Genomic DNA, 13,079 nt, shown 5'->3' with positions numbered 1-13,079 from the left:
AGAGAAGGAGTACTTGTGGCACCTTAGAGACTAACCAATTTATTTGAGCATAAGCTTTCATGAGCTACACCTCACTTCATCCGATGCATACTGTGGAAAGTGTAGAAGAGCTTTTTATACACAGAAAGCATGAAAAAATACCTCCTCCCACCCCACTCTCCTGCTGGTAATAGCTTATCTAAAGTGATCACTCTCCTTACAATGTGTATGATAATCAAGTTGGGCCATTTCCAGCACAAATCTAGGGTTTAACAAGAACGTCTGGGGGGGAGTGGGGTAGGAAAAAACAAGCGGAAATAGGTTACCTTGCATAATGACTTAGCCACTCCCAGTCTCTATTCAAGCCTAAGTTAATTGTCAGGGCCAGGATGGTGTTATCAGGAAGATCACCGATGGATTGTAGTTTCCTCAGGAAGTCAGTAGTGTCTCGAAGGTAGCTGGGAGTGCTGGTAGCGTAGGGCCTGAGGAGGGAGTCTACCTTTTACAACACACACTTTACTTCTCTACAAAAGAAAAAGGACACTAAACTTTCTAAACTACTACATGCCACAAGGGGCCACAGCAATGGTTCCCTCAACCCACCCAGCAATATTGTTAACCTATCCAACTATACTCTCAGCCCAGCAGAAGCAGCTGTCCTATCTCAGGGCCTCTCCTTCTGCCCCTCCACCCCCACGAACATGATACAGTTCTGTGGTGACCTAGAATCCTATTTCCAATGTCTCCAACTCAAGGAATATTTCCAACATACCTCTGAACAACATACTAATCCACAGAGACCTCCCTACCAACACTACAAAAAGAAGGATTCTAGGTGGACACCTCCTGAAGGTCGAAACAGCAGACTGGACTTCTACATAGTAGGCTTCCACCGACGTGCACTGGCTGAAATTGTGGAAAAGCAGCATCACTTGCCCCATAACTTTAGCCGTGCGGAACACAATGCCATGCACAGCCTCAGAAACAACTCTGACATCATAATCAAAAAGGCTGACAAAGGAGGTGCTGTTGTCATCATGAATAGGTCAGAATATGAACAAGAGGCTGCTCGGCAGCTCTCCAACACCACTTTCTACAAGCCATTACCCTCTGATCCCACTGAGAGTTACCAAAAGAAACTACAGCAACTGCTCAAGAAGCTCCCTGAAAAAGCACAAGATCAAATCCGCACAGACACACCCCTGGAACCCCGAGCTGGGATATTCTATCTACTACCCAAGATCCATAAACCTGGAAATCCTGGGCGCCCCATCATCTCAGGCATTGGCACCCTGACAGCAGGATTGTCTGACTATGTAGACTCCCTCCTCAGGCCCTACGCTACCAGCACTCCCAGCGACCTTCGAGACACCACTGACTTCCTGAGGAAACTACAATCCATCGGTGATCTTCCTGAAAACATCATCCTGGCCACTATGGATGCAGAAGCCCTCTACACCAACATTCCACACAGAGATGGACTACAAGCCGTCAGGAACACTATCCCCGATAATGTCACGGCTAACCTGGCAGGTGAACTTTGTGACTTTGTCCTTACCCATAACTATTTCACATTTGGGGACAATGTATACCTTCAGATCAGCGGCACTGCTATGGGTACCCGCATGGCCCCACAGTATGCCAACATTTTTATGGCTGACTTAGAACAACGCTTCCTCAGCTCTCGTCCCCTATCGCCCCCAACCCTACTTGTGCTATATTGATGACGTCTTCATCATGTGGACCCATGGAAAAGAAGCCCTTGAGGAATTCCACCATGATTTCAACAATTTCCATCCCACCATCAACCTCAGCCTGGTCCAGTCCACACAAGAGATCCACTTCCTGGACACTACAGTGCTAATAAATAATGGTCACATAAACACCACGCTATACCGGAAACCTACTCTTAAGATAAGGGGGACACTGAGGCTAGAACCCTTTTTAGCACCCACTCCTCCTCAAAGCTGCCTAGAAAACCAGTGGTCATCGCCAAGCGCAACTATGTCTGGATGCTTGAGACAAGGGAGGAGCAGAAATAGTCCCCACATTTGCAGAGCACCTCACTGTCCAGCATCCTCCTGAGGCTGTGGATTGTCATTTGGCCAGCGCCAGGAGGAGGCTGATGAGGAGGTCTTGTCACTCAATGGGGCCCTGGACAGGGTGTGCATATAAGAAGAGGTGTGGGGAAAAGTGCAGCCAGAACCTCCACAGGTCTCCTTCACACAGAAAAAGGGCAAGCATTGGGGATTGGAGTGAACCATTCCAAGTACACACCCATGCTCACAGCTTCATGAATAACCGCCAACCGATATCCCCGGCAGGCTGCGGGTCCAGCGTGGAGTCTAGGCTGGCCCACCAAGATTCCTCATCCTCCCCAGCTCTGTAGACCAAGGAGACTGTGATTGTTGGCCATCCCCAGAAGCTGGGATGTCCAACCATCTTACTGCTCGGCCCTGAATACAGTCCTGAGCTTGACTTATTGCTGCCCCTCCCTGACTGAGGAACTGGGGCTCATAACTGACTGTCTGCTGCTTGGCCCTCAACACAGGCCCAAGGCATAGACTCTTTGCTGCCCTGCCCTAATGGAGGGCTTGGACTCGTAACTGTTTGCTCCTGAAGGCAGTCTTGTCATGGGCTCAGTTCTGATGGAGAGACCATGGAGACAGCAGGGAAGCACAAGGACTCCTGTGTTCTGTCTGCCATTCTATGTGTGTCCTTGGCCAAGTCACATCTCCCTGTACCTCAGTTTAGCTATATGTAAAATGGGGATATGTTCATCATGACTTTCCCTTGCAAGGTGTTTTGAAGATTCTCCAATGAAAGATGCTACATGGCATTATGACAGTTACTAATGAGAATTACTGATCTCTGATCCCTTAGCGACAGCCCCATGTGCCTGCAGAAAGTGTTTGTATCAACTCTCAGTCATCTGTCTTCACATCTCTGTCTACTCTCTATCCATCCATCCTGGGCATTTATAGGGTATCAGACCCTACGGAGATCAAGTCATTATCTCTAATTTTCTTACTAATCAACTATAATTTTTAAATATACACAACTACACAGAGTAGCCAATTATGCTCTGACTCAGCACAGAACGCAAGAGTTCTCATCTCCCTTTGGGAAGGTCCCTTAATTACTGTTTACTCCAAAAACTGTATAAATAGCGCAGAAGTGCAGACAGGCTTGTCTCCACCCTCTTTGCACTCAGATGCTCTTTTCTCCATTAAAGGCTGAGTGAACCCAACTGGGATTGCACAGAGCTCCATTATAAACGGTGCACAGCTCTGTGTCATTTGTCGGTGCGGGATGCTGCTGCTGCTGCTGGGGTGAGTGGGGTGTGGGTCACGGCGACCTGAGGGGGATTCCCAGGGAAGACATTTCTCTCTCAGAATTCACAGGTACCCAGCAATTGGTGTTTGAGAAACCCCGTGCAACTTGGGTGTGATGGAAAACAGAATAGGTCTGTTATCCTTTCTGCTCTGCACAGATATTAAACATTCCAGGGCCTTGCCACAGGAGATGAGTTTCCTCCCATATCATGGCCAAAATGTCCCTGTATGTTGTGCCCCTGAAGCTGATGGCCTCCAGCCCCAAGGCGGATGCATTTCAGTGGCACAGTGGATCCTCAGGATTAAAGGTATTAGTAGATGTACAATACAAAGGCCAAATTCTGATGCTGTGTCACATACGTTGGCCATTCCCCACTGAGGAAAAAATCTCCTTGGAGTAAGAACAGACTAAAGACCTCAGGAGGCAGCTGTGTGTTAATGCACAGAGACTCCACCTCCTCCTATTGCATTTCAGGTCTTTGGCTGTTAACAGGGTGGCTGTTACCTGACTTATATATACTGGAAAACAGGGAGGTCCTCAGGCTTCTAACTAGAATAATTATAAAAAAATGTCAACGTAGAGAAGACATCTTCTCTCCTAGCTTTATTCCAGAAGTTGCCTGATCTGTTCTGTCTGAACTTTTTTTTTAAAAAAAGGTTAAGCCAGAAGCAGATGCCCACCATGATACATTTCAGGCCAAACAGTTAATGTTTGGCAAACTTATAAGCAACTGAAAATGAGGATCTCTGATTCCACGTGTCAGACACCCTACACTCAAGGCGGTGCCACCAGCACCACCTACAATGCCCAATCCATTTGTGAAACCCATTCAGCGACACTGAAACGGTCATTGTAATTCAATGTTCCCTTATACTTGTGTTATGAGACACAGTAAATATACATTCCTGACATAAGTTCTTCGTGGATAGATTCATAGGGTTTAAAGATGGAAGGAACCATTCAGGTGTTATTCAGGAGGTCATCCTTTCTGAGATCCACAATCTGTGTTTGACAAAGACCATGTCTACATTAGAATTTCATGTCACAGAATCATAGAGGCACATGGTGAGAGGGGATCGCAAGGGTAGTGTAGTCTAACCCACTGCTAAAATTCAGGATTTGTTGCATGTAAACCATTCAGGACAGATGGCTATCCTGCCTCCTTTGAAAAACCTACAGAGAAGGAGCTTCTACAACCTCCCAAGGCATGTATCCTGGTGTCCTACTGTTCTCAGAGTTAGGAAGTTCCTCCTGATATTTAATCTAAATCTGCTGTGCTGTAGTTTGAACTTATTGCCCTCTGCAGGAAGAGAGAACAACTTTTTTCCTTCTTTTTTATGGCAGCCTTTCAAGTATTACATAAGAAGATAAGAACATAAGAATGGACATACGGGGTGAGAGCAAAGCTCCATCTAGCCCAGTATTCTGTCTTCTGACAGTGGTCACTGCCAGGTGCCCCAGAGGGAATGAACAGAACAGGGAATCATCAAGTGATCCATACTCTGTCACCCATTCCCAGCTTCTGGAAAACAGAGGCTAGGGACACCATCCCTGCCCATCATCGGTAATAGCCATTGATGGACCTATTTGAAGACTGCTATCATATCCACCCTTAACCTCCTGTATTCCAAAATAAACATACCAAGTTCTTTCAGCCTTTGCTTGTATGCCTTACATTCCGTCCCTTGGATCATCTTTGTCACTTGCCTCTGGACCTTTTCCAGTTTCTCTACATCATTCTTGTTCATTGGTGACCAAAATTGGACACAGTGTCCAGCTGAGGCCTCCAGTTGAGATCTAACCAGTGCCAAGTTGAGTTGTACTATCACCCACCATGACTTGCATGCTATGTCTCCACTAATGCAACCTAATATTGTATTTTCTTTTTTTGCAATAGCAAAAAAATCCACACCCATAACAGATGCAGTTATATCAGCCTAACCCCAGTGTAGACAGCATGAGGTTGATGGAAGAATTCTTCCATTCATCTAGCTACCACCTCTCAGGGAGATGAATTACCTGCACGGACGAGAGAACCCCTTCTGTCAGTGTAAGTAGTGTCTACACTGAAGTGCTTCAGCAGCCCCACTGTAGCGGTTTAAGTGTAGACAAGTCTTCAAGCAGATCAGAAAAGCCTCAAACCTGGAATGGTGGATTCTCCAACTCCACGTCTGCATTCCAGAAAAGCCTCAAACCTGGAATGCAGACGTGGAGTTGGAGAATCCACCATTTCCTTTTGCAGCATGTTCCAATGGTTAACCACCATTAATGCTAAATATTTGGCCTTTTTCCAATATTTTCCAACATTTTCAAATATTTCCAGCTGGAATTTGTCTGGCTTCAGCTTCCAGCCATTAGACCTTGATCTGCCTTTTCTTCTAAATTTCAGAGCCTGTTATTACCAATGGTTTTCTCCCCATGAAAATCTCCACTTGTCTTTTTGATAAGATGAATAGATGAAGCCCTTTGTGTCTCTCACTGTCTGACATTTTCTCCAGACTTCAATCTTTTTTGTGGCTCTTTTCTGAACCCTCTCCAATTTCTTAACATCCTTTTTGAAGTGTGGATCCCAGGACTGGACACAGTCGGTTTCACCAATGCCATGTGCAGAAGTAAAATCCTTCCCCTGCTGCAACTCACTCCTCCCCTGTTTATGCATGTAAGGATCACATCGTCCCTTTTGGCCACGGTATCACACTAGGAACACATGATGAGGTGGTTGTCCACAATGACCCCTACATCCTTTTCAGGGTCACATCTTTCAATAACATAGTCTCCTAGTCTGTGGGTCGGGCCTGCGTTCCTTGTTCCAAGAGGATAACTTTGCATTTGACTTTGTTAGAACCTTCCACTCACATTTTGAGTAAACAGGTGAATGGGAAACTCCCCAGAGCATGGACTCTCTTGCCTGGTTTTCTTTGCATTAAGGCTATGTCTAGACTGGCTGAGATTTTCTGCTGAAAGTTTAGTGGAATGTTCATGAAGTTCTGGATGGCTTTGCAGAAATGGGTTTCCCCAATTGCGAAGGTGCGTTAGAGGTCACACATATTCCAGTTTTGGCACTGGGGCATCTTCCGATTTATTCTTCTCTGTGGTGTTGCAGGAGCTCATGGATCATCATAGGTGTTTCACTGACAACAATGCAGGGCCATCTGGAAAAGTGCATGATGCACAAAGCTTTAGGAACACCATCCTTTACTAAAATGTGCAAGTGGGGATTTTCTTTCCAGACCAGACGATCCCCATAGGGGATGTTAAAATGCCCATATTGATCCTGAGAGACCCAGCATATCTCTTAATGTCATGACTCATGAAGCCATATGTAGGAAACCTGGATAGCAGTCAGGAGAGTTTCAGCAGTAGAGTGAGTAGGTGCAGGACGACTGTGGAATGTGCATTTGGCAGAATAAAGGCACATGGTGATGCCTTTATTGTAGGTTAGACCTCAATGAGGAAAATATCCCCATGGTCGAAGCCATGTGTTGCACATTGCATAATAACTGTGAAGGGGAGGATGACAAGTGTTCCCAGGGTTGGCTTGCTGAAGCTGAAGAGTTGGCTGTTAAGGGGGAAGATCCTTTCATGGATTGAGAACTGGTTAAAAGACAGGGAACAAAGGGTAGGAATAAATGGTAAATGTCCAGAATGGAGAGGCCGAAGAGTTGGCTGCTGAAAATCAGCAGCCAGATACCAAGGCTGTTATCGTGGCACAATGGGGGCAATTCAAATCAGGGAGGCTCTGAGGCAACACTTTGAAGATAAGAACCAGTAACGTTTGGTGCTGTCCTTCGGATTGTAATGCAGACTGAAGACCAGTTTTGTTTGGGTAGGAAGCAGTTGTGATACTTCAGAGCCAGGATTCAATGTAGGGAAATGATATAACTACATGGTTTTTTTTGCTGCTGCCATCTGCTATCATAACTTGGATGGAAAAAAAAGAGTGCTTATTAAACAAATGATTTTATTGTCAAAAAAACACAACACCATGCACACACACACAGACACACACACTTTCTTGGGAAATGGAGGTACCAGGAGAGGGCTGAATTTTGGAGCTGAGCATAAGTCCAGCTGTCATTTGAAAAGCTGTCTGTGGGGGTGGAGTGTAGGGGAAAGCATGAAATCCCAGAAATGGGAAATGGATGTGCGGGTACAGTCTGGGGAGGGCATGGGAAAGAGCTCTGAATGTGCTGAAGGGGAAGGCAGACAGGGACCTGCTCATTCTGGAGGGTTACGAGGGACTGCGGCATGTCGGTTTGCTGCTCCGAAACTTTTATCCACCTCTCCATTGCATCCCTAGTGTATGCAATGTGTATTCTATGTGTATAGTGTATTCTATTGTTTCCTGCTTGTCGCTTTCCCTCCACTGCCTGCATTCTGTCCTGTCTGCATCAGAGTACTGCAGCACCTCCCAGAACATATCTGCCTTGCTCCAGCTTGAGCACTTTCTTATCCGACAGAGATGCTCGGCAGGAGTGGAGAGGGGTGCCTCCTTTCAAGGACATATCTGGCGAAGCACAAGTAACAATAAATAGAAGCATTATTCATGTTCTGTATGTATATAAATCTCCTCACTGTATTTTCCACTGAATGCATCCGATGAAGTGAGCTGTAGCTCATGAAAGTTTATGCTCAAATAAATTGGTTAGTCTCTAAGGTGCCACAAGTCCTCCTTTTTTTTTTACGTACTGTATTGAAATGCTACATTAAAATACACTGCTGGTTATACACCAATCACTTTTTGGTTGACCCTTCACAAGCACACATGCCAGTGAACACTGCAACCTTACAGACTAACACGGCTGCTACTCTGAAAACTGCAACCATGGTGAGTGTACCCTGGGTTGGGGGACATTGTGCGAAGGAGAAAAGGAATATGAAATGGGTCACGGGAAACTCATGGGGGACAATATTCTAAAGTTTCCCACCCTTTTCCACAGGCAGTGGTCATTGTGGCAGATATGTCTCGAGTGAGGGTAAGCAAGGAGGCATCTATTACATGCTTGCAGCTTCTGCCCCAGTCTTTATACCACTCGCCTGTGTACCTCTTTGGTACTTGCCCAAGCAATTGCAGAATGGGGCGGGAAAGTGTCCTTCAATGGGGGAAGGAACAAAGCAGGTCTACCAAGGAATCTCTCACAGAAAATTGCAGAGTTCCTGCAGAAAAGTTTTCTAGAGATCTCTGTGGAGAATTCCCAGAATTGTTGGTGTGCATCAATACCATGTTCCATGGTAGTGCTTAGCTGCATGGAGAAATGCCTAGAACACAGAAACACAGCCAGCTTTGTGCATTTCTCTTCCCTCAACCCATCTCTGCACTTCACTAAGCAAAACCATTTACGAGAGCTCTCCTCTCCTGCTTCTGGCTTGACTTATCATGACTGCTGAGACTGGTTGGACACCTCCAGAGTGGAGAACAGCTCCTGACTGGACAGAGCACCAGGCGACTTTGGCATGGCCTCCACTTCTTCTTCTGCCTCCACCTCTTTATCAATGACTTCCTCCCCTGGGTGAGCTTCAGTTTCTGTCAGCTGCAGCCCGCGGCAGTATCCACATGGGTCTTGGCCATTGTTGTGGGGTCACCACCGAGGATAGCATTCAAGTTCTTATAAAAATGGCAGGTCTGGGGAGCAGCATCAGAGGGACCATTTGCCTCCCCTGCCTTCTGGCCCATGTGCCTCAGCTCCTTCCCCTTTGCTCTGCACTGCGGTGTGTCCACATCACAGTTCTTTTCCCACAAGCTGCGTGAAATCTGCCCATAGGTATCAAACTTCCTGCAGCTGGAGTGCAGCTGGCACTGCACAACCTCCTCTCCCAAAATACTTAGGACATCCAGCAGCTCTGCAGTGGTCCAAGTGGGAGAGCGTTTCCTGGGTGGAGCAGCCATGGCCACCTGGGAAAATGTGATGTAAATTCTCCATGCCTAGCAAACACAAAGGGGAATTTCTAAATTCCTGGGCCTTTAAAGGAGGAGTTCAAACTTCTGACAAGAGTGGTCAGGATGGGCATTGTGGGACACCTTCCAAGGCCTATTGCTTTGATAAAACCAATTGGAAGTGTCTACACTGGCATGTCACTGACAAAACTTTTGTGTAAAAAGCCTTACAAATCTTCTCAAGGTAGTTTTACTGAGTCACTGAAACAGCTGAGCTCCTCCATCAAAAGTGGCTTTGCAGGGTGTCCTCCTCCACTGTTGCTGCCTTTTGGTGAAAAAACTTGGCAGTGTAGAAAAGGCCTAAGGAACAAGGATTGATAACAAGTATCCACACTCATGTTTCCGGCTGGTGTCTATTAAGTTTTCCCACACCATGATGTGTGGGAATTATTGAAGCACAGCGCACCATAAAATATGCAATTGACATTAGTGGGAATAGTTCTTCGTAATTCTTATCTCTGAATAAGGAAAATGTCATTTTTCAGTGTGTGAAGATCAGTCAGTTTGCTTCATCCATCAGAATATCCCCCAGTAGTGCATGTAGTGTCTCATATTAACACTGTCTCTCCATCCAGGCATTTGTAATGAGACCATCACCCTAGGCCTGGACACATACAGGAAGTTGGGGGAACATACGGTATATGCAGAAGATAATGGTCTGCCTAAGAGTTGGACACCTTCTCCCCTACTCCATGCCAGATTCCAACACAACTGACTTCACCAGCCATTCCACCTTCCTCCTGCTGGGCATTCCTGGCCTGGAGGCGGCCCACGTCTGGATCTCCATCCCCTTCTGTGCCATGTACGCCATAGCCGTCTTGGGGAACTTCACCATTCTATTCATTGTGAAGAGGGAGCCGAGCCTGCATGGGCCCATGTACTATTTCCTCTGCATGCTGGCTGTCACCGACCTGGTCCTGTCTACGTCCATCCTGCCCAAAACGCTGAGCATCTTCCGGTTCAATTCGAGGGAAATGGATTTCAATGCCTGCCTCACCCAGCTGTACTTCATTTTCTGATTCTCATGGATGGAATCTGGGATCTTGGCAGCCATGGCTTTCGATCTCTACGTGGCCATCTGCCATCCCCTGAGACATTCCACCATCCTGACAAACCCCGTGGTGGCCAAGATTGGCCTGGCCGTGGTGCTGCGTGGTGGCATGCTCATACTGCCCTATCCCTTACTGGCAAGGCGGTGGCCATATTGCAAAACCAACATCATCCCCCACTCGTACTGTGAGCACATAGCCGTGGTGAAATTGGCCTGCGCAGACATCCGCATCAGCAGTTACTACAGCCTCTCTGTGGGATTCTTTTTTTTTGGTCTGGATGTGTTTTTTAACATCATGTCCTATATCCAGATCCTCAGGGCCATCTTCAGCCTCCCCACAAAGGACGCCCCGCTCAAGACTTTTGGGACTTGCGGCTCACACCTCTATGTCATCTTAGCCTTTTACATCCCAACTCTCTTCTCCGCCCTCTTGCACCGGTTTGGCCAAATGTGCCCCTGCTTTTACACATTCTCATTGCCAGCATGTACCTCCTTGTGCCCCCCATGCTAAACCCCATCATCTACGGGGTGAGGACTAAACAGATCCGGGACAGGCTGCTCCGGCTCATTACTCATAAAGGGGCCTAAAGTTTTCTCCTGGTGCTCTGGCTCTCTCACTAAGCTCCGAGCAGAGCTGGCTGCTCACATGGTGCTGGGCCCTCTTCCCGGAATCACTGACTGCACAGTCAAAGTGACATTAATCCTTTCCTGGCCTTACTGTGCTGTTTCAGTGGGACAAACTGGGGCATCTGTCTACATAGAACTCATTAACTCATGGAGTTTCCTCCTTTCTAATTTTAAGTAACAGGACCCCTGTGGCTCTTCCCACTTCTTTCACCAAGGTCCCGCCCTGTTGCTCACTCCTCTCCTCCCCTCCGCCTGTCACTCACTGCATCATTACCACCTCCCATCCACCTTGATGCATGTGCACTTCCAGGGGCTAGTTAGGCTCTTGAAATCTTATGTTTTCAACAGATAACTTAGCAAATAGCTGACAGGAATACTGTATCACATTCCTATATACAAGTAATACAATTAAATTAATAATCTACTCACTCAGGTCTCATACTAAGATGTTCTGACATCTTTTGACTGGTCACTTAAGGACACTGGTTCAGTTTAAACATTTCATGTATCTTCTTACTTTCTTACTAACTCTACAGAGAGAGCGGGAGAACCCATCAGGCCTTCTGGGAGGGAAGCGGGGTCTGGGAGGGGAGTGGGGTACAGTGGGTTAAGGCAGGGGGGCAGATACATCTGGAGTCCATATAACATCAGATTGGCCATACTGGGTAAGATGAATGGTCTATCTAGCCCTGTATCCTAGCTCACAACAGTGCCCAATACCAGATGCTTCAGAGGGAATGAACAGAACTGGAAAATTCTGAGTGATCCTTCCCCTATCGTACTGTCTTAGCTTCTGGCAAACAGAGGCCAGGGGCACACAGAACATGGTGTTGGCTTCCTGGCTAATAACTATTGATGGACCTACCTTTCATTCACTTCTCTAGTTCTTATTGGTACCCTGTTAGAGTTTTGACCTTCACAACATCTCCTGGAAAAGAGTTCCACAGGTCAACTGTGAAGAAATACTTCCTTTGTTTGCTTTAAATCTGCTGCCTATTAATTCATTTGGCTGACCCCTAGTTCTTGTGTTATTTGAAGGAATAAATAACACTTCCTGACTGAACTTTTCCAAACCATTCATGGTTTTATTTACACTCTCATGTCCCCCCTTAGTCGTCTCTTTTGCAAACCGAAAAGTCCCAGTCATTTTAATCTCTCCTCATACGGAATATCAATTTGGGTCTATTGGCCTGCAGTTGCACAGACCTTTCTGATGCGGTGTCATAACTAATAACTCATGTTTGATAAGATGAATCATCTGTATCCTTTGGCTTTTCCTGTACTCTTTGCTCACACTGCTTGTGCTAAGGGACAGGAAGCTGGGGTGGAGACACTTGTGAACAAAGAGGTTGGTCATTAAAGACGCTCAGCACATAATGAGAATTGCCTGAACAGAACAAAGGAGAAACTGCATTCCAAATACAACCAGTTTTCTTCCGCTTCTCTCTGGAGGGGTGGGCATGGAAGGAATGGAACCTCCACAGAAGAGGGAACAGAGAGAAGATGGGTAGGTCCAGCCCTTCAAAAATACAGAGCCTGGATGAGTCAGAAGAAGCTGGGGTAGGGGAGAGACACAAGGGCGGCAGAGGGGACTCTTTTGTTCCAGGTCTATGGCTGCAGCAGAGAGACAGAGTCCAGCTGGAGGTGAAGCCATGACTTGATGGAGATTGACCTTGTGCATCCTAGAAGGCTGTGACCAAATCCCAAAGAATGCTCCAGGGCGGTGGGGACACTGAGGCAGGGAATTGCATTCAGGTGTTGCGTTGTCTTTATCTACATTTGGTATCTCTTGTGCTGTCCAAAGTAGAGGAATTGTTTTAGAAACCCCTTTTGCAAGGCCTGCATCTGTTTGCTGTCATGACCCTGTGGCCCAAAAGAGAGAAACTGGAAACAGAGTGCACCCAAGGGGGAGCTCTGGGAATGGTGTGCTGAAGCAACTGGAGAGTTTATTGGAGATGGGCCAAAACTGGTCTCAGGGCACTGGTGTTTGGAGCACAGATCTCCACTCCTTGAGGGAGGTATTAGAAGGGAAGCTGCACCCTGAGAGTGGGCCTGGAAACCCAGAGCCAGAGATAGGGCCTCAACATGGCTCATAATCAGGAAATCATAAAAACACGCAGGGAGGATCCAGCATGTAGAACCCAAAGAAAG

At 46.8% G+C, this 13,079-nt stretch overlaps 1 pseudogene; it reads left to right on the top strand.

Annotated features, from left to right (window-relative positions):
• Window positions 1–9,891: 9,891 nt before the first annotated feature.
• On the top strand, window positions 9,892–10,889 carry LOC144277828 (olfactory receptor 52R1-like; annotated as a pseudogene).
• Window positions 10,890–13,079: the final 2,190 nt, after the last annotated feature.

Source organism: Eretmochelys imbricata, chromosome 1 (assembly GCF_965152235.1).
Source record: "Eretmochelys imbricata isolate rEreImb1 chromosome 1, rEreImb1.hap1, whole genome shotgun sequence".
Classification (NCBI taxonomy): Eukaryota; Metazoa; Chordata; order Testudines; family Cheloniidae; genus Eretmochelys; species Eretmochelys imbricata.
Note: the sequence above shows the minus strand (reverse complement) of the source record. Positions and strands in the feature narration are given on the sequence as shown.